This window comes from Lissotriton helveticus, chromosome 1_1 (genome assembly GCF_964261635.1).
Source record: "Lissotriton helveticus chromosome 1_1, aLisHel1.1, whole genome shotgun sequence".
NCBI classification, from domain to species: Eukaryota; Metazoa; Chordata; class Amphibia; order Caudata; family Salamandridae; genus Lissotriton; species Lissotriton helveticus.
In genome coordinates, this window is record NC_136057.1 from 515,127,420 (window position 1) to 515,150,613 (window position 23,194).

General features: G+C 47.5%; 1 long non-coding RNA gene across 2 annotated transcripts in view; it reads left to right on the forward strand.

The window, feature by feature from the left end:
• LOC144812985 (uncharacterized) overlaps positions 1-23,194 on the forward strand; it is a 156,368-nt gene that overhangs the window by 36,839 nt on the left and 96,335 nt on the right. The gene's annotated exons all lie outside the window — the stretch shown is intronic.

Below are 23,194 nucleotides of genomic sequence, written 5' to 3' on the forward strand. Positions count from 1 at the left end.
AAAAAAATAAAAAAACACGTTTGTTGAAGCCAAAAATACCACTACGGTGTTAATTTGTCAGAATAAGTACAAGAAAAGGAGGGGAAGAGTTAACAAGAGAAAAGTGCATTTAGCTTTTGCAAAGGTAGGAATCGACTGGGACCTGGAAACGTGTGACGGAATATTTGGGATTCTTCAGAGTTTTCAGACTCTGGGGGAGGGTGTGATCAAGCCAGTAGTCAGGGTGAGTCAGAAGAACGCAAAGTGGCTCAGGCGTAGCCCATACATCTTAGGAAAATACAGAGTGGTCCAAATTTTACACAGGGTGTTAAAATAGATTTTATGGATGATTTTACTCAGCAGGAGATTAATGAAATTTTAGACAGATTCCGCCAAAGACTTGGAGAATCTCTGCTTACATGGATGGTGCGGTTGTTTGATATAGGCGCCTCTAGGGTAATGTTGGATCACAGAGGTGCAGTGAAATTCTGCACACTCCGGACTGATCCTACAGTGCAAAAGCAGTTTAGGAACTACAGAGGCAATAATCAAACTAACCTGTCACAATTGGCAGTGGTTGGATGCAATCAGAAATACTAGAACACAGAACACAATTCCAGGAGGGCATGAGGAGATCAGTGCAACCATACAGGACTTGATAGAGGCAGGGATGGCGACTCCAATCACTACCGCCCGGAATAACTCTGTGTGGCCTGTGCGCAAAAGTGACAATAGTTGGCGCATGACAGTTGATTATTGTGAATTGAACAAGCACACACCTCCTTTGACTGCAGCTGTCCCAGATACTGTTACCGTAATTGAGAAAATACAGAAGCATCTGGGTCTTGGTATGCAACTATTGATATTGCCAAATTGCTTAATTTCTATACCAATAGCCCCTGAATGCCAAGAGCAATTCGCGTTCTCATGAAATGGTAGGCAGATCACATTGAAAAAACGACCTATCGTGTGCTTGCACAGTCCTACTATCTCACAGGCTGGTGGCGGAGCATTTAGAGGAGGTACCAGTTATTCCTGAAGTCAGACTGGCCTGTGAATGATAAACCTTGGTATACATTGAGAGATGCTATACAGAGGCTTAAGGAGGATGTGATGAAAACTGCTATTTTTCTGGATAATGGCAATAAGTTGATGGATGGACTGTTGACCTTGTCAGTGCGAAATAAAATAATCTATTTGGCTCCCCCTGCTTACAAATAAGTGATGATGACTTTGTTAATTAACCACATGGTAATAATTTGGTGCAGGTGATTGAGGCAGTTCATGAGTTGGGAGAGTTGGGGGACTGGATAAAGACTGAAAGAGCTGTCAGATCTCAGAAAAGTACAGATAAAAGCAGGCTGTGTAGGAGAGATATGTTTATGGCTTTGTTGAGGGATGGAGTGGCGAAAGAGAAGATAGATGGAATAGAAAGTAGAAGTCTTTTGGAGATGTATCGGAAAAGAGGATTGGACAAGAAAGACGGAGGCAGGAAAGTGAGTAAGCAGAATAAAATGCAAGTGTGTCAGATAAAGTCAGAGTTGGATGAAGAGGAAAAAGAGGGTGCAATAACTGCCCATTTGAGAATGAAGGAAGGGAGGGATTCAGAAAGTGAATGGCTCAGTAAGTACCAGAAGGGGGAGGAGTTCCTCCGAGAGTATGACAGGTCGTACCAGGATTTGACCAGGGCAAGGGTTGACCGATTAAAACCAGATTAGGAAATAGGTCAAGCTCTGGTACAGAGATGGGCTTGCAAAGACAATAGACCTATGACATAGAAATTAATTGGAAACATCGTAATGTTTAGAAGGCCCGAGCCCTAGTAGGCACCGGAGCGGAGGCTACTTTGATATATGGAAATCCCCAAAAGTTTAAAGGGCAGTATTTCACAATCTCAGGCTTAGGTGGAAAAGATGTACCAGCTGTGCAGACAAAGGTCCAAATGAAAATAGGGAGAACACCAAAAAGAGAGTATACTGTATTGATTGTGCTCCTCTCTGAATATATTATTGGAATTGATATCTTGAAGGGAATAACTCTGTATTTCGAAGGCGGGTACTATCAATTTGGATCAAAAAGGTACATTCCAATTTGCACCGTAAGAGTGGGTCACTTGAAGATTCCTCCAGTGAAGGTGCCCCCATGCTACTAAAGTAATTCATTTGAAACAGAACACAATTCCAGGAGGGCCAGTGCAACAATACAGGAATTGATAGAGGTATCAGTGCAACAATACAGGAATTGATAGAGGTAGGGATGGTGACTCCAATCCGCCTGGAATAACCCTGTGTGACCTGTTCGCAAAAGTGACAATAGTTGGTTGGCACATGACAGTTGATTATTGTGAATTGAACAAGCACACACCTCCTTTGACTGTTGCTGTCCCAGATACTGTTACCTTAATTGGGAAAATACAGAAGCATCCTGGGACTTGGTATGCAACTAATGATATTGCCAATGCTTTCTTTTCTATACCAATAGCCCCTGAATGCCAAGAGCAATTCGCGTTCTCATGAAATGGTAGGCAGACCACATTAAAAAAACGACCTATGGGGTACTTGCACAGTCCTACTATCTATCACCGGCTGGTGGCATTGCATTTAGAGTAGGTACCAGTTATTCCTGAAGTACAGCTTTGCCATTACATTGTTGACGTAATGATACGGGGAGAAACACAAGAGCAAATGGAAATTCAGTGGGACAGGATAGTGGGGAATTTTCAGAGTAAAGGGTGGCAGATAAATCCCTCAAAGGTACAAGGACCCTCTCAAAATGTGAAGTTTTTTGGTATTCAATGGCATCAGGGATACAAAGAGGTGGTGCTGCAGGTGAAACAAAAGATCAAAGAATCTACGAAATAGGAAGGAAGCTCAGAGGTTCATTGGATTTTTGGGTTTTTGTATGCAGAATATCTCTCATTTGAGTCAGATTTTGGTCCCTTTGTACAAAGTTACACAAAAGAAAAATGCAGTTGAGCGGGGAGAGCAACAGCAAATTGCATTTGAATCAGCAAAATAGGCTATACAATGTGCTTTGGATTTGTGGCAAGTGCGGAGGGGGATATTGAGCTGAATGTGACAGTGCAAGGACTGTATGCTAATTGGAGTTTGTGGCAGAAGCAAGGGAAAACTAGGGTGCTTTTAGGATTTTGGACAACGAAATTGCCAGATGCTGGAGAGTGGTACACTCCCTTTGAAAAACAGTTGCTTGCATTGCATGTTATTGGGACATGGTGGATACTGAGCGATTGACCCTAGGGCACAATCTGATTTTGAAACCTGAGATTCCTATAATGCAATGGATGATGAGTTCCCCCAAGACTCACAGAATAGGACATGCACAAGAAGCAAGCATAATCAAGTGGGAGTGGTACATACAGGACAGGCCCCTAGTAGGTCCCAAAGGCACTGTAGTGTTGCATGAGCAGGTAGCACAAGTCCCAATGGGAGATACAGAGGTGCTACATGATGTACCTGAGATACAAGAATCTCCTGTGAATTGGGGTACGCCATTTGAAGAATTGTCCTTAGAGGACAGAACGCATGCGTGGTTTACTTATGGTTCAGCCGTGTATGTAGCGGCTAAAAGGCACTGGAAAGTGGTGTCATACAATTCTGTGACCAAGAAATTGATGACCACTACTGGAGAGGGAAAGAGTAGCCAGTTCACAGAACTATATGCTGTGTATCAAGCTTTGAAACAAGAATTGCCAGGAAAATGTCATATATACACTGGCTCATGGTGCAATGCCAAGGGGTTAGCCACTTGTCTTCCCACGTCGCATGCCCATAATTAGATGATATATTCAAGGGAAGTGTGGGGTAAGGAACTGTGGAAAGAGATCTGGAGCATGTTGCCACAAAGCACAGCTACCGTGTATCATGTAGATGCTACTGTTCCACCGACTCACTCGATCGCTGGCACATATGAAAAAGCTAAGGTTTCGGAGGCCGAGGTGGCAATGCATAATTCTGACCTGGTTGGGATTGTGAAATGGGCACATCAGAAGTGGGGACACTTTGGAGAAACAATTACTAGTAGGTGGTCAGAGAATAGAGGGATACACATTCCCCTAGATCTGATTAAAACTGCAATCTCACAATGTCCAATTTGTCAGCATACCCAACACAGACCAGTCTCACAGATAGTGAGAGGCCAGTTAGGCAGAGAAAAATTACCAGCACAGATCTGGCAGATTGATTACATTGGGCCCCTGCCAACTAGTCGAGGATATCAATATGTGTGCAGGGCTGTAGATACATACTCTGGATATTTGATAGCATTTCCATGTAACCGTGCTACTCAGTTAAACACATTGAAAACTTTAAACTTGCTAATTTTGTATTATGGAATTCCATTGTAGATTCAAAGTGACAATGGGTCTCATTTCAAAGGCAAATTGGTGTAGGATTATTGTGCACAACAAAACATTGAGTGGGTCTTTCATATTCCGTATTACCCACAGGCTGCGGGTCTAATTGAGCGCATAATTGGATTGTTGAAAGATCCAATTGAGAGAGTTGTCTGATGGGTAATTGAAAAATCGGTTTTGTCTGTTAATGATATTGTTCAAAGTGATGTCTCGGTGTTATATCATGGTCAAAATCAATTACGATCAGTGATGCAATTTGCATGGATGTTGCAGACTCTCAAAACGGGAAAGGTACCATGGGATTATTAGAACGCTTCTGTGTTGTTTTTACCATATAATCTAACTGATAAACAGAGAATCATGTCCATGAAAGATGCTGCATACACGCTGTTACACATTGAACCATTAGAACACTTGCCATTTTCTGTAGTGGAGACCGATTCAGCTGTATGGTTAATTATTGGCGTTATCTCTCTGCCATTTTAGCTGTTTCAATTTAAATCTTACATGAAATATTTCCCAATTGGCCACTTTGAACCCTTGGGTAGTGCCTTCCTACATGAATTATGGTCCCTGCCTTTCACCTACAGATGTCAACCGGAGGGTGCAGAAGTTTTCCTAATGGGGAGGACTGCGATTACACAGTAGGACACTCCCTAGTTTGCAAACAAGCTAAGTTGCACGGCGCTTGTAATGTGTCTGCACCTAATTTGCCTTGTTATTTTAAAGGAACCCCTGTCCCTGCAATAATTCCCACTCTCACATTGCTTTCTAACGGCAGTTATCTTATTTTGCATAACAACGACTGCTGTGGCTTACGGGCAGGCGTCCCATATATAGCAACAGTTACACAGCGTGTTACTTGTTGTGGCAATGTGCTTTTTCCACCCCCACATAGTAGTATAGATAGTTCCATTTGGCCTTCCATTCCAACTTTGAAACCAGATTGCAATAAATTAAGCAGACTCAAAGCACTATTGTTTGAACAAGAAGTGGCTCTCACTTCGGCTCGAGAGACCTTCGAATTGCCGGTCTCTAGAACATCTAGTGAGAATCAGTCACTGCTGAACACAAATCTCCCACTTCATTTTAAAGAACTGATACATAGAATATGTAATGTGTCTGATACAGAAGGCCTTGCTCATTGTTTTAAACTTGTGGAATCCGTCCTTGTGACTTTTTTTCAGACGATTTTTGGAGTAATACCGGACGTAAATACATTCTATTTTTTCCACTGCCTTTGGAGGGTTCCTCTTAATAGTGGCGCTGCCGGCTGGCGTGCTGATACTTCTGCTCCTGTTACACAATGGATACCCATCTTGTGGTACTGCACAGACCCGGCCAATTGCAACTGTACTGTGACCAAATGCAACACCTTTTGGTTGCCAGCCATTAGCAACACTTACCGTGAGTTATGGACTAACTTTTCGCTTTCCTTATTTCACTTGCATGCAACCTGGGTTTTCCTGCCAGCGATGCCCTTTCTATTCGGCCTTGGATTCATGCCTCTCCAATACATCAAGAACAGACCCGGATTATGATCTGTTAATGGGTCCCTTAGTGCCCCATGACTAGGCCTGTTCTCGGGATGACCATATGGAACGTGCGGCCGCACTTGGAGGGTTGACTGAGTGGAATATATGTGTGGCTGCGCAGCACCTCTTGCAATGGAGTTTCATTGAATATCATGCAAGCTGCCCGGATATGCTCTTGGAGGCAGCGGATTATGAGGAACATGTCTGTTCCTTCAAGCTACTTGATTGGATGGCATCCCTTTCCCTTCTTGCTACGAAGGATAGGGATGACCTCTTGGAACGGAATGCATTTTTAGGTTTGCATATTTTGATGGATTTTCCAGCTCCAAAGTAATCCCTTTCTCAATGAACAACAATATTTTAAATAACATTTTTTTTGTTTTTTGGGGGGGAATTTTCCAAATTAGTTTTTTTAGTGCTTCTTGACTCTGCTTGTTTTTGAACTTGGTTTGGGTCTTTTATCTATTTGCTACGACCTGGCCAAGGGGGGGTGTCATATGGCCGTTAGGGTCATTGTCGACATTGCATGAGCTCTGCTGCTATGATGCTGTTTTTGCACACGTTACTAGATGAAACTGTCTACTTTCTGCATTATCTGCCTGTTCCTGGAGTTTAGTCTGAACACGAAGTGCAAGGTTGATAAACAATACCCCTTGTTATTCTGTTCTGGTCAGTCCGTAGCACTTAGACAAAACATGCTACACAGCTGCGGCTGCTGGAAACTAGTGCTTTGATATTATGTGGTTGCATGTTGGTTTAACACACACTTGGAGAGGGACCGTTCCAGGGAGAAGAGCTATACTGTTCCTATGATGTAAAACTACAATCTAGGCACTAAGGTATGGGGTCTTCTGACAAAGCCCAGAGATCATCTTTTATATATTAAAACTTCTTCTTTCCTTGGGGAGGGTGGTTAGGCCTTCTTGTCCTTTATCCACTGCCTGTATACGATGAAGTCCCCCTTCATAGTCTATGGACTTGCTACAATGCTAACTGTTTTAGGTTTATGCATTTTGGTGCTGGTAGTGGCTCTTACACTGCATTATAGAGCACTATAGTTAAAATAAACATTTTGAACTATAACAATGACTTTCATTTTTTATTGTGGACAAGTATGAGTGAGGCGAAAGGGTATGTCTTGCTACCGCGATTCCTGAGAGAGTCAGGAGAGTTGTGTTCTGGGTTATCTAATCATTTGTAGCTTTTTGATTATGTAGGAGAATGAAGGAGACACTATAGCTAATTAGTTCTGGGATTTTGGGTACTGAGGCGGTAGGAAGGCTTAGCCCCTACACACTGAGGTCCTGTTTTCTGTGTATGTTTAGAATCCCCTCAACAGGACCTCTAATGGCTCGTAGAAGCCCGGAGCATCAACATTCCAATGTTTGTTTCACAGCTTTTGCTGTGAACAATAGCCTCCCGGAGCCTAAGTGGATTTCCAACCACCTCGGGCTCCAGGAGTTCTTTGTTCTACAAATTAGAACATTCTGCTCTCTAGGGGTGGAATGTTCTAATAGCCTTAGAGCCCTTTGTAGCAGGTTATACTGGCCATTAAATGCCCACTCCCTGTTTAAGCCTGAGCCGATAGAGCAGGCTTTTAATGGCCAGTAGAGCGCACTACGTTGGGCTAGAAGGCTATAGTACATTATGTGTGTTGTATGGTTGGTGCCTAAGACCAAGGTGATAGTTGAATGCTTGGTGGCTTGCTAATTGCTCCTGACACCCCTGCACCATTTCCATCCAGTAGTAAGACCTGCCTAGCTAATAAGGAAGGTCCTGCCACGTGCCTTGTCATCTCACACAAGCCATTTCCACGTTTAATCAGTTAGTCATTTCACAAGGCGGAACATATAGTCCTGGAAAGTGTGGATGGTAAAAGTGAAAGCAGTCGTTGTAAGTCACAAAGTCTGTGTCCACAGTTATTTCTTAAACAGGCTAGAGCATGCATGTCCAATCTAGTCCAGAAAGACTGGATCCAAGCAGGATAACTCTTGACAATGTATGTGAGTTCCATTTAGACTTATTATAAAAATCTGGCAGGGAACTGGCCTTTGTGGAAGTATGATAGACCCCCCAGATCTAGAGAGTTGATCAAAATATAATTGGCATGCAGATACCCCAGGCACAATATATCAGGAAAACTATGTTAATTAATGTTATTTTCAGTTTCTCAATGTTGGGATGGGAACATACCCTGTAAGATATACAATAGTGTACTCTGCACTGCATCCTCAGTGTTCGTGTTGACCTAGGCACAGTATTTGACAATGATCGTTTTTGGACATTGCTCTTTATTGGGAGGGGCACACAACATACATCCTCAACCCAATAGAGCACTACTGTCCCTGTTGTGGGTTTCATGCTTGGATTGTGATGTTGACAGTATACCGCGTTAAGTTAATTATGATAAAAGGTCTTTTTAACTATGAGACAGGACTGAGCATTTACAAGCGCATTCATCTAAAGTGTTGTGCTGCTCACAATGAATCCTGACCTCCGACATTCTGTGGCTTGTGCATTGTACATTGGCGTGTGTACTAGGGTTGATAGTGTGCCATGCATGACTCATGAAGGCCTAAAGATTCCATTTTTGAAGCTCGCAGCCAAACCAGTGTAAAAGATGGAGGAGAGGTTACTTTCCCCAGACAGCATTTGTGTATTGCCAGCATCTCCTACATAGAAAGGGGAACGCCAGGCGCTATAAAGAAGAAAGAGGATACAGACTCTCTTTTTTTTTTTTTTTTTTGGATTAAAGACTTTTATTCAGATTTACAAGTCAGTACACCGCTATTTAGCCAACAACCCGGAGGCAGGCAGCATTTGTATTGTCAATTCGACCTCCTGATGTGGTCATATAGTTGTACATGACTTCCAATGTGGCTTCGTGCATTACAATGATAGAGAAGAAAAAACTTATAAAACAAACATACATAACTAAGCCAACATAGTTCTGTGTTGTGGTACGTCTAGTCATTGCGCACTTATAGTGTCTTGTCACCTTTACCGGAGTGAGTCTGGCAGGTCGCAGCATTGTGAGGGTTGGGGGGAGGCAGGGGGAAAAGGGGGACCACCTCAATGGGCAAGCCACTCCTGGTCACTCATCCAGACGTCCATACATGGTCACACTGCTAGGAGGTACACTCAGTCAATCACTTCGCCAGTCAGTCCCAGTTCACCAATCATCCCGTCACATCCGGCAGTCTCCCACAGTTCAGCTCCAGTCCATCGTAGTACCTTCATGTCTATCCCCTGACCGCAGCTACCCGTCCACGTCTTCACCAGTCAACCAGGCTGTCAAGGGTTGCCAAATATCGGTAGGCCTAGATCGCAGCGGCAGGAGTTCCCCATATGTTGTTAACTGATCACGGCAGTATAGGGCAGAGTTAATCCAGCCCTTCACCCCAGGAGCCGCCCCTTGTTTCCAATGTAGTGCAATCTGCCTCTTCGCCAACAGGAGCAACATAGCGGCCAATTTCCGCGAGGCTCGGGGTATAGCGGCCACCAATCCCAGCAGGGCCACCAGTGGATCAGGAGGCAATTGCTCCTCTATTATTTGTCCCAGTTTCGTGAACACCTCTACCCAGTACCGCTGCACGGGAGGACACGTCCATGTGATGTGAAAGAAGGTTGCATCTGTAGCACCACAGCGCCAACATCTGGGTTCGGCCAGCAATCCCATTTTGAATAGCTGCGCTGGCGTGCGATAGGTTCTGCGCAGAAAATTAAAGTGTATTAGTCTCAGCCTGTAATTGGGCGATAGATTTTTAAGTTGGCTGCAGCAGAACGTCCATTGTTTATCTGTTATGTCCATACCCATCTCCGTTTCCCACTGCGTTTTTGAACCTGGTCGCGTCCATGGCGCCGTGTTCTGTGTTACCCTATAGATCCTGGTGATCAGTTTGTTCGGGGATTTGTTCACTAGCACCTCTTCCAGAGCTGAGAGCGCTGGCGGCGCCGCTGGAAACGTCGGGTATCGCGCCTTGCATGCCGCTCGAAGCTGATAATAGAGTAGCAACTCAGACGCTGTAGGCGTGTCGGAGACGCAGATGTCACCCAGCTCCACAAATGTGGCGTCCGGGTATAAGTCACTCGCGACCAGTAGTCCGCACTTGCGCGCCCTTTCGGTTATCACCGCGTCCCGCAGAGGGCCTAGTAACGGGTTACCGCCCAGTGGCATAGACGGTGCATACAGTTCAGTGACGTTCGCCCGTTTCGCTATGTTTTACCACGCCCATCTAACTGTCTCCACAGTGTTCACATCCTCCGGTGTGCGTTTATAGTTGTGGTAGACCGTTGCGTTCAAGGGAGTGGGCGCCGAGACGTCCATCTCAATCGCCACATGAGGTTGATATGGGACCGGGTGTTGCCAGAAGTGTAGGTATTGGGCCTGTGCGCAATACGCGTAAAGCTCAATGTCCGGGGCCGCCAGTCCACCTTGTCTAAAAGGTAGCGTTAATACCTTCCACTGTACTCTCGGCTGTTTTCCCGCCCATACCAGATCCAAAAGTGCAGATCGCACGCGTTTAAATTCGACCTCCTGATGTGGTCATATAGTTGTACATGACTTCCAATGTGGCTTCGTGCATTACAATGATAGAGAAGAAAAAACGTATAAAACAAACATACATAACTAAGCCAACATAGTTCTGTGTTGTGGTACGTCTAGTCATTGCGCACTTATAGTGTCTTGTCACCTTTACCGGAGTGAGTCTGGCAGGTCGCAGCATTGTGAGGGTTGGGGGGAGGCAGGGGGAAAAGGGGGACCACCTCAATGGGCAAGCCACTCCTGGTCACTCATCCAGACGTCCATACATGGTCACACTGCTAGGAGGTACACTCAGTCAATCACTTCGCCAGTCAGTCCCAGTTCACCAATCATCCCGTCACATCCGGCAGTCTCCCACAGTTCAGCTCCAGTCCATCGTAGTACCTTCATGTCTATCCCCTGACCGCAGCTACCCGTCCACGTCTTCACCAGTCAACCAGGCTGTCAAGGGTTGCCAAATATCGGTAGGCCTAGATCGCAGAGGCAGGAGTTCCCCATATGTTGTTAACTGATCACGGCAGTATAGGGCAGAGTTAATCCAGCCCTTCACCCCAGGAGCCGCCCCTTGTTTCCAATGTAGTGCAATCTGCCTCTTCGCCAACAGGAGCAACATAGCGGCCAATTTCCGCGAGGCTCGGGGTATAGCGGCCACCAATCCCAGCAGGGCCACCAGTGGATCAGGAGGCAATTGCTCCTCTATTATTTGTCCCAGTTTCGTGAACACCTCTACCCAGTACCGCTGCACGGGAGGACACGTCCATGTGATGTGAAAGAAGGTTGCATCTGTAGCACCACAGCGCCAACATCTGGGTTCGGCCAGCAATCCCATTTTGAATAGCTGCGCTGGCGTGCGATAGGTTCTGCGCAGAAAATTAAAGTGTATTAGTCTCAGCCTGTAATTGGGCGATAGATTTTTAAGTTGGCTGCAGCAGAACGTCCATTGTTTATCTGTTATGTCCATACCCATCTCCGTTTCCCACTGCGTTTTTGAACCTGGTCGCGTCCATGGCGCCGTGTTCTGTGTTACCCTATAGATCCTGGTGATCAGTTTGTTCGGGGATTTGTTCACTAGCACCTCTTCCAGAGCTGAGAGCGCTGGCGGCGCCGCTGGAAACGTCGGGTATCGCGCCTTGCATGCCGCTCGAAGCTTATAATAGAGTAGCAACTCAGACGCTGTAGGCTTGTCGGAGACGCAGATGTCACCCAGCTCCACAAATGTGTCGTCCGGGTATAAGTCACTCGCGACCAGTAGTCCGCACTTGCGCGCCCTTTCGGTTATCACCGCGTCCCGCAGAGGGCCTAGTAACGGGTTACCGCCCAGTGGCATAGACGGTGCATACAGTTCAGTGACGTTCGCCCGTTTCGCTATGTTTTGCCACGCCCATCTAACTGTCTCCACAGTGTTCACATCCTCCGGTGTGCGTTTATAGTTGTGGTAGACCGTTGCGTTCAAGGGAGTGGGCGCCGAGACGTCCATCTCAATCGCCACATGAGGTTGATATGGGACCGGGTGTTGCCAGAAGTGTAGGTATTGGGCCTGTGCGCAATACGCGTAAAGCTCAATGTCCGGGGCCGCCAGTCCACCTTGTCTAAAAGGTAGCGTTAATACCTTCCACTGTACTCTCGGCTGTTTTCCCGCCCATACCAGATCCAAAAGTGCAGATCGCACGCGTTTAAAGAAGGATAAGGTTAGCGGTAGGGGTATGTTTGCAAATAAGTATAGGAATTTAGGCAGAACAACCATTTTGGTTATGGCTATGCGGCCCGTCATCGACAGCGGTAAGGTGACCCATCTCCTCACCTTGGTTTCTAGCCAATCCACTGCTGTGCCGTAATTCAAGAGCCACAGTTCCTGAACAGAGCGGCTAATGTGGATACCCAAGTATGTTACCTCCTCAGCCACCCAGGTAATGGGGAATTCGGTAGAGCATGCCGCCGTGCCGTCCGTCAACGGAAGCATCGAGGACTTAGTCCAATTTATGGTAATGCCAGTCAGGCCACCATATCGCACCAACTCCCTCATGAGGGGGTCAAAATTGTCTGCCGGGTTGTGCATAAAGATCGACACGTCATCTGCATATAAGGACACTAATAATCCTCTGGAGGTGAAGCCGATACTGCGCTGGGTGTGGTGCTGCCTGAGTCTCGCCGCGAGCGGCTCTGTGGCGATGGCGAACAATAATGGCGACAACGGGCAGCCCTGTCTGGTCCCTCTAGTGATATGTATAGGCTGTGAGACCTTTCCATTTACTTTTACACACGCTATAGGACGGTTGTATAGGATGCATATTTTCTGAATAAATAGTTTACTTAATCCCATTCTGGTGAACAGAGCTTGCAGGAATTTCCATTCGAGCGAGTCGAATGCCTTGGTGGCATCCAACAAGGCAGCAGTTGCCTGGACTTTGGGGTCCAGGTAATGAAGTAATCCAAATAATGTACGTAAGTTGTGCGAGGTAGATCTACCCGCCACAAAACCCGACTGATCAGATAGTGCTATCTGGGGTATCATCGGCGTCAGGCGTTCCGCCAGTAGTTTAGCATAAAGTTTGGCATCTAGATTTATCAGTGAGAGTGGCCTATAGGAGTCCGGACTCGTGGGATCCTTGTTTGGCTTTAGGAGCGTTATTATCATGGCCTCCCGGAGCGACGGGGGAAGGCACCCAGTGTCGATCGCCTCCATGTACATCCTATGCAACCTGGGGACAATAATGTCTGCGTATTCTTTATAGAATGACGCCGTAAGGCGATCGGGTCCCGGCGCCTTGCCGGAAGGCATGCCGGCTATTGTCAGTCGTATGTCGTCCTGTGTTAATGGCAAGTCCATATATTCCCGGCCACCGCTGTTGAACCACGCCAATGCAATTGTGTCCAGGTACTCCGTTATCAACTCATCTTCCGGTTGTATTTTGGAGGTGTACAAGTCCTCGTAATAGGTGGTCATAGTGTGCAAGATTTCATCCGGAGTCCTGACAGATTCGCCAGTGTCAGTGACTAGTTCCAAAATACATTCCGCACCCCTGGGCCTTCGAAGCATGGCGGCCAATGTCTTCCCTGGGCGGTCCCCCTCCCCATATCTCCGGGCCTGAGTATATTTATGCAAGAATTTCACCTCTCTGTCAGCTTCCTCCTGATATTGCGTGAGTTTGGTCCTGAACGCCGCCCTATTACTAGCAGTGGGTGACTCGGTAATCTCAGCCTCTAGAGCTGCCAACTCCCTCTCCAGCGTTTCCAATGTGTTCCTGATCGACCTGAGTACACCCGTTTTTAGAGCCATACAGTGTCCCCTAGTCACCACCTTGCAGGCTTCCCAAAGCGTGCCAGGCGAGTCTACGGTCCCTTCGTTTAACTCAAAAAATTCTTCCAGTTTCTCTCTTAGTTCTTCCCTAAACACATGGTCTAACAAGGCCTGCGACGGGAATCGCCAGCTGAATGGTTGCGCGTACTGAGCGGGAGTGGCCAGTGTCACACCCACGGGCGCATGGTCCGACAGCGATCTAGGTAAATGCACTGCCGTCAATACCGAGGCATGTAGATCCCTGGATAGCAACCAGTAATCCAGTCTCGACCATGCGGCCCTATGAGCCGTCATGCAGGTACCCGCCCGCGCGTGGGGGTTCAATTGTCTCCAGGAGTCCACCAGGGACGCCTCCAAGATAATGCTACCCAATGCTTCAGCCGCCCTCGGGTGGTGTTCGCGGGCAGCGCCCTGTCGGTCAAGCACGTCAGACAGCACTACATTGAAATCACCCGCCCACAGGATCGCCGCATCGCTAAAGGGACGTATTTTCACCCATAGTTGCTCATAAAAGTCAGGATTATCATAATTCGGACCATAAACATTCACCAGCAACATCTGGATTCCGCACAGCACTCCCAGTATCAATGTGTATCTTCCTTCTCCATCCTTCAGCACTCGTTGCGTCACCCAATGTAGGCCCCTGCGGACCAAAACCGCCACCCCCCTGGCATAGTTCGAGTACGGGGCGTGTATCACCTCCCCCCATCTGGTGTGTCTGAGTTGCGGGGCATTCTCGGTGTTCAGATGCGTTTCCTGCAGCATGCAAATATCTACATGTTTTCGCGACAAATAGGCATGCACCAATCGCGCCTTCCTCCTATCATTCATACCTCTTACATTCCAAGACAAGCATGTTATGGACTTCAATTCGGGGTGTCCAGCCGAGCTATGGGGCGTTCCATTTACTAAGCCGGTACCAGTGGCCATCACGATACTAAATCAGGGACGGGCAAGCGGATTTGCATGGTGTTTGAGACATTGTCACTGCAACACATAAGCCCCAACCTAACAGGCATTCGGAAACATGGCCGCCGCAGGCTCCAACTCCAGTACCTCACATTAGCGCCAGTGATCATTATACGGGATATCTTTGGTGACATATTCAACACAGATTTCTCATAGGTTAATAGAACCAACACAGCAGAACTGAACCCCAATCCACCCTCCCCACCCGCTCCAACCCCCCAATTAGGTCGTGCATTCATCCCCCCCTGTACCAGCCCAACAGAACCAAATAACAGCAGTATTAGATGGTCGAAATAAGAAGTGGGAGACATCCCTTGGGGTGCGCAGGTGTGTGCCTTCTAACCCTGTACTTGTGACAGGGCGATCGAGCGTAGCCCGACTCCGTGCGCTGCAGGGCCCATCGGTCCCCGAACCAATCGAAGCATTAACAATCTGTTAAGAGCTGTCCGTACCGTGTAATAATAAGTACGATGCATTCCCAGTTAAGCAGTGAGTGTCTTGACATGTCAAGTTGCTGTGCTACATCACCCCTCCCGTAATATACAGGCCCCAGCGGTATCGCACTCAACAATACAAGACATTATTCAATATCACTTAGCTGGTCATTGTCCTCTTGGCGTCCGGCCTCCAACTGTCCTTTCTGGTCTTTAGCAAGCTGTTTGGCGAATTTCAGCGCCGCCTTTGCGTCCGTGAAGAAGGTGGGTTTACCCGGACCCTGCACCCTCTGCTTTGCCGGGTATATCAATGAGTATTTCGTGCCAGTCTGCTGGAACACTTTTTTAGCTGGCAAAAATTCCCGCCGCGCAGTTTGCACCTGAAGAGTGAAATCTGGATACATTGCAATATGATTCCCTTTGTACTGCAAATCCACCATATTTCGTGCCAATCGTAGTATTGTGTCCCTGTCCCTGTAGTTTAGCACGCGGGCAAGGATTGTCCTAGGCGGAGCTCCAGGCTTGGGCACCGGACCTAGTGATCGGTGCGCTCTTTCCACCAGAAACATGGGGGAGAGATTCTCCCCAAATAGGTCTTTCATCATCTGCTCTATATAGCGTTCCATATTCGCAATATCCGTCGATTCTGCCACACCCGTGATGCGCACGTTATTTCTTCTGGACCTCGCTTCCAAATCCTCGTTCTTTAATTGGATTAGGGAGAGCACTTTGTCCATTCCACGTAGTTTCTTGTCAAGGTCCGTTTGGCATTCCTCCGTCTCCGTCACACGTGTTTCCAGCACTCTGACGACACCCTCTTGCTTGTCCATTCTCCTTGACATGCTGTCCATTCGTGCAGCCAGTGCGTCCATCTTACCATCTATGCCCTGCAGACTCGATTTTAAATCCTGAAACATCGCTTTGATGTCGTCTGCCGGTAGTACAGGCTGGGCCGCTCCTGAAGGCTCCTGATCCGGTGGTTCCTGGTTCGGCGGTTTCTTGGCCGTTTTGTCGAACATTATTTTGGGCTGCCGCGTGTCCGGTTTGCCCATGGTGATGTCCAGTCGAGTCGTGCTCCGCTAGGGCCAGTGGGGATCCCCCGTCCGCCCTCGACGCAGTCCAGCCCAAGCGCCCGGATGTACAGCGGCGTCCGTCTGCGAGTCTAGTGGGGCCCTCACCAGGGCCAGTGCTCAGCAACGTGACTCGGCCCCAAAGTCAGGGGCACTGGTCGGCAGATATGGCAGCCAATGGTTTATCAAGCTGGTCGCTCGCGCCGCATGTAAGGTCCCTCGCAATCACCAGCCACTGCAGTGCATATTTTGATGAAGCATAACAGTAGCACCCACGGAGACAAGTCACTTCCAGTGCCGCGACGGTAGGGCACACGCACCAGGACAAAATGGCGGGTCACACTCCTTCACCCACAACTTGCGCCTCACAATTACGTCCACAAAGAGAAGGGGCTAGGGGCGCCACGTGCATCAGTGTCTCAATCTCCCTAACGGGAGTATGCACAGCGGGTATCCCAACCGCTCCTCACCGCTGCTTATGCGCCTCAGCCTCGGTCGTCTGCTCGGCCTTGCGGCCCCGCTCCACTCACAGAGCCGACCGGCACCCTTTCGCCTGTTTGGGCGCCCTCTCACCGGGGCGAATGCGGGTGCACTTGTCGCTGTCTCCAGACGCCGTCACCAGCCGTCCGATAATCAGAGGGCGCAGGCGGGCCCTCAGCCGCCGGCTCCGGCGGTAAAGTCAATAAACGCGGCGCCGGGTCCCAGCCGCTTCCGGTCGGCCAGCTCTAGCGCAAGTCCCCGGCTTCACACGCCGTCGCAGGCCTCTCAGCGCCGGAGGATCAGGGAGGTGAGTCACACCGATAAGTCGGGCGCAGCTTCAGCAGTCTTTCACGGATGCAGCGGGGTCGCTTCGTCCGTGTCCAGGACCCTAGACCCGAGCCCCAGAGTCGGTTTAGATCGGATAAATGGCAGATTTATTCACTCGATCGGCGGAGCTGCGCTTTCAGGCAGCCATTCCGCTCGGCAGTCAAGCCACGCCCCCGGATACAGACTCTCTTTAGAAGTGCCTGGACCCTTCCTTATACATTGAACTGTAAAGGTCTCTGACTGCAGCTGCACATATCCAATTAGCCATTTAGCATTCCCAATCATCTGACCTTCAGAGAAGCGGCTGAGACCTGGCTTTTTCACTGACCTTGTTTAATCTCTGTTCCCCCTCTCACGGCTGCTAGCGCTGGTACGCCCCTTTGCCGGGACATCCATGTGCTTTACAAATCTCTTAACATAACATAACATAACATAAAATTAGGTTGATGATAGTGGTTACAAGCAACGGTCTGCAGTATCCGATGTTAGGGAAAGAAGTCCTTTGTCTTTCTCCTTGATCTCTTTAAGGAGGGCTCTTAAATAGGTGGATGCAGCCTGCTTAACAGTCCAGAACACCATGTGACTAGAGAGGTTCCCCTTTCATGCTTCATGAAGAATCGAGGTTGTCACCTTAGACAATGCATGCTGAAGATAGTGGCTGGCATCCGCTTCACCAAAGAATTGAAATACTCTGGCTTGTAGTCATCATGCTTAAGATGAAATGCCTAGGCTGAGAGACCTAAGGTCAAATTTATCAAGGTTTTTCATCACCCTTGTGACACACGGGTGGCGCAGAGCAATGCAAAATCTAGAATGAAATTTACCAAGCCATGCAAGGCAACCCAGTGTCACTTGGTAAATCTGGAGTAATGCAAGGCAGTGCAAGTCGCTGCCTGACGATACTCTTCACTGAGAAGGCATTCCATTGGTGGAACTCAGGTGTTCCCATGCATCTAACCATGGATTTTGGCAAATTTCCACATTTAGCAAGACAGATAAACCTGAGTATGCATGGAAATGCTACGTTTTCCCAGAAGAGATACAGCGAGGAGAAATTTAGTTATTTCTCCTTTTTTCCTCTTTCTAAGTGTGCTGCAATCTGGAGCACACTTAGAAAGAGGAAAATGCCTCTGAGCTTCCCTTTCTTCACAAAAACAATCAACACTACAATGCAGGCACCCTTGCACCATAGTGTAGGGGTAGCTACTTTGGCCCAAGGCAGCACAATATGCGCCAGTGCAAGTAGAGGACAGGAATGCTCCATATAATGTTAACTATTGTGCATTCTTGCTGTGTCCCTTTCACACAGATCAGCAAGGTGTCATGCTATGTTGCGTCACTTGTAAATATGATAAATCTGACCCTGAGTGCTTAGACCAAAAGGCTGAAGGGACAGGGCCAAACGCTGCACTTATAGTCCTTACCACAAACTTTGAACCTGAGGGTTGCACCCCAGAGAAGCAGGGTACTCATGAAGGGATAGAAGGAGGGGGTAATTGGATTAATCAGCAGATGCTCCTGAAAGTGCTCACTCTCCGATATTAGTATGTAATTGAACGTGTGGTGAAGTTCTATGTTTTCTGTGTAAGACTTGTATTTTCAACATAAGGAAGCACTGGGTAGACATTTGTTGGACCTGGCCCTTTCTAGGGTTATCCCCCAACTTTTTGCCTTCTTCCTCCAATATTCTTGAACTTTGTTGGCTTGCTTTAAGACCCTGGGGATTTTATCCACTGCTAGCCAGTGCTAAAGTGCATATGATCTCTGTCTAAATTGTATTGACGATTGGTTTATCCATGATTGGCATATTGATTTACATGTATGTTCCTACTTAAATGCATCAGATGTGCCAAGGGCCTGTAAATCAAATGCTACCAGTAGCCCTGCAAACATGTCTCAGACCTGCCACTGTAGTGTCTATGAGTGCGGTTTTAGACTGCCATTTGGACCTGGAAAGTGCACCCACATGCCAGGTCCAAACCTTCCCTTTTACTACATGGAAGTCACAAGGTCCAAGGCAGTCCCATGTGCAGGGTGCAGTGTACTTAAAAAGGTAGGACATGTACTGGTGTATTTTCATGTTCTAATAGTGAAATAATGCTAATTTCGTTTTTTACTATTACAAGTACTATATCTCCCGTAGAGTAACATGGGGATTGCCTTGAAATATCTATCTTTTAAGTGTCATTTCCCATTGGGAGCAGATAGAGATTTGGGGCTTAGGGTCTCTGAGCTCACAATTTTAAAATACATCTTTTGGGGGGAGTTGGTTTTTAAATTGCGTGTTTGATAATGCCACTTTTAGAAAGTGGGGATATTCTTGCTTAACCATTCTTTGCCTCTGCCTATCTGCAGAATATGCATCTGGGTTGGCTGACAGTGGGCTCTTGTGCATTCACTCTAGACAGTCACACAAAGGGAGCTGAGGTGTGCCTCGCATATCCTGATGCTCCATCACCATGCTGATGGGCCTTCCTGAGCTGAGTGGTGGGCGGAGTTGTCAATGACAACTAAATAGGGCTGTGTCTGTCCTCACACAAAGCTGTCTTCAACCTCCTGTAGTGCACTACAAAGACTTACCCTTGCATTTTGCCTACTACAAAGGCAGTAAGGGTTATACGTATTGGACCTCTGACACCCCAAAATCAGAACACTTCTGCACTGAGGACCGTCTGCCAGGAAGAGCTGGATGCTGTAGGAGGGACTGCCACTCTGCCTGTTGCTTTGTTGTTCTCGCCTGCTGCTTGCTGCTTCCATCCTCGGAGTGAAAGGACTGGACTTTGCTTTCTTTATCCTGCTTCAAATGTTCTCCAAAGGGGCTAGTGCATGCTTGCCTCCTGGGCTCTTCTGCTGAGAGTCCTGACTTGCCAAGTGGTGCCCAATCCAGTTCCTGGGTGTTTGGAAGTGTAAGCTGGTGATCCAAAGAGAAAATCCATGCATTGACTCCCAGTGCCTGTTTTCTCGATGTATTGCTGCACAAGATCGTCGCATCACTACTGCCTGCACCAAAGCATGGTTCCCACTGGAGACATTGACCAGGGCTTCACTGCAGGCCCAAGCATCGCTGCTGCTGCATCAACACAGCTCGTCTGGATTTTTGATGCATTGTATCTCAGCGCTGACTCCTCATCAACACCAGCCCGCTGAAAGGAACTGAGGCCACTTGTCCGGAAAATGATGCATCACATACCCTGCCCAGCATTAAGGAACCAACGCATCACCTCCCCTGCAAGTAAGGATCGATGCATCACCTCCCCTGTGTAGTAAGGAACCAAAGCTTTGCTTTGCTTTTCCGGTGCCCCACTTCCCCTGCACCTTGCAACATGTTTGCTTTTTGACATATCTAAGGTACTTTGTGCTTAAAAGAATGCATGCATTGGTTTCTATGGACTAAACTTGCTTTATCTTTCAAAAGTAATATCTTGAATTGAACAAATCCTTGCACTGCTCTCATACTGTTCACTACTAAAAACGTCATGAGAGCAACGCAGGGGTTGGTTGTGTTCACAGCAGTTCAGGCTGGCTCAGAAGGCAGCGTGGGTGTGGGGGTACTACAGAACATGGCCAATCACTGTGTGGCTTTATTTTTAAACTGTTCAGTGATTGGTCGTGTTTCTGTTTCTTGCAGCATCACATGCCCTTACTCTCACTCATAACATCATGGCCGGGGGAAGTTAGGTTGAAGGAAGCATTCATTAGGTCGAGCCTGAGCCAGCGCATAAGCGCAGTTCTGGTGATCTGTTGTAGGTAGAGTACGGAGGAGAAGCCCACATATATTTTTCATTGGCTTGTGTCTTTGTCCTTTGTAAATGCTGGTGTTTTATTACTTAATAGACTTGTTAGTCTCTCCTTTGTATGGCCATGCCGTCATTTGTATCCTCCCATGGCCGCTTGTTTGTAATGCAATAGATCTCGCATTTAAATGCAAGACCTATGGCATTACAAACAAACAGCTGCCATTGTCCTGGCCCAATAAAGAAAAAGTACACATACCTTGTAACAACCAAGTAAAGTGGCCAGTAGCCATGTGATGCAAATATTTTCTTTAATTGCAACCTCTCTAGACTGCCTTTGGACAGCAAAATAAACAAACTATTGTGAGGCCCTAGTGTTAGGGCTGGCACCGGCTCGCTGCCGCACAGCTGAGTCACTGGCCACAGCTACCCAGAGACGGCTTATTGGTGAAACCGGTTTCCGGCCATAGCCCCTGGTGCCTTACACTAACATGGCGGCCGTCTGTGGCCCCTATCAACAGTTCTTCGGCAGGAGGGTGAGTGAGGCCACGCAGTGTGCTCGTCAGCTACCAATGTTTGTAAAATGGCAGTGTTCTCAGAGGGGCCACTCCTGTGCTAATCCCTCCTCTAAGGGGCACTGTTGCCCAGATAATTCTGTGTAAATAAACTTTGTATACTTTCATTTTCTATTCTTTAATCCAGTTGGTTCTGTTTATAAAATGCTGGCATATGTTATCATTTATTTAAACTAGACAATAATGTGACTGGGGGTAGCTTTTTAAGTTTTTTTAAACTTTAGTCAGTCACTAGCGGCCTTGGCTCTGTGTCCTTGTTCTCCTCCCTCCCGGGCAGTTTCTGTTACATCAGCAGCCCACCGAGTGAAGTATGTCCCTCAGCTCTAAAAACAAGCATTTGTAATGCAATAGGTCCCGCATTTAGCACTGGGGCAAGCATGACAGATGGCTCCTTACTGCTAATAAATACAACTAGAAACAGGGTAGCGGGCCCTGGTGCCACTGCACCTGGGTCATTGCGTCCACTGGGCCAGGCACTCGCAGTACATGTCCCACAGGCCTGGGGCACTCTAAACCAGCCCTGGAACAAACTCCATTTGGCCCCAGGACAATCTTCAAAACAAAATAATACAAGCTGACGACCAAGGACCTAGTAACCACAGCAGTCGACTTGTCCTGGAAGCCCGACTAGGAGGCCAGTCAACAAACCATCTGCCATCGAAATTACAATGGGAGGTAACCAGCCGTGCGGGCCGCTGCTGAGGAAAATGTAGCATATCAGTGAGGTTCGGAGTGAGATCCGGTCTCTTTGTGCCCAACACGGCTGCCTTGTGGAGATTACAACATCTGAAACCAAGCGCTCTGAAGAACTTGGAAGGCAACATGTAAACGCAACACAAGATTCCGTAGATTAAAAATGAGAAAAAAAGAGAAGAGAGAGTGAAGGACAGAGAGAGAGCGGGGGCGACAGAAGCTGTGGGTAAAAGCGCTTAGACTAGAGCCTTTGGTTAACTGCTGTACACAATGACTGCTGTTATTTGTGTGTTTTGGTGTCCCTCCCACCTCGACCCCCAAACTTCTTAGGTCTTCTATCTGGGGTTCTAGCTTAGGGGGCTCATCTGACACCGGTGTGTAAGAGGAGTGTTGTTAGCTCTTATATTAGGCACTGACAGGGCCCCAGACAGAGTGAGAGCCTCATAGGGAGAGGGGGCGGGGGAGGGGTTGGTGCAGGGAAAAGGGCACAGAAGAACAATCCTTGGAATAGACGGCATGTCATGTCCTTCCCATCAACGGGTGAGTCATGCCAGGGTGAGTCAGAGGCAGTCAGCACCGGGGCAGGCATGGAATCTGCCGCACTGCATCTGTTCATCACCTCTCTGGCCCATCTCGCCTTCGCTTTAGGTCTGGCCCAGAGGCAGCTTTCGTTTTTCTCTGGTGTCATGCAATAAAAAAAGTGATATAAAAGATACATATTTATAAACATCAGTAGAGTGGATTGAATCGTCTGCCTTCCTTAATTGCTCTGTACAACTGTCTTTCACATGTTGCTCCCGCCCTCCACAGCCTTGGACAGGGTGTCACTTTTTTTCAGCCACTGGCTCTGTTAGTAACAGTATTTAACCTCATCACCTGTGCAAATCGGCCTAACTCGTAGTGCACTTCACTGTCATGACTGGTCAGATAATACTTGCTGCAGCCAGTGCATGTATTTATTTGTATTTATTGATGAACTGCACGATTACTTAAAATCTTTACAGTAGAAAAACTTGATGAACATCCCCCCCCCCCCCCCCCCCGACATGCCCCATCCACACATAAAAAGTAAATACCACTTTGGGTTAAAATGCTGACAGTTAAAACTTCTTAGTTGTCCAGAACAGAGTTCATTTAAAAGGAGGAGAGTATCGGTTACTCCATTGTTCCACAACAGAAGAA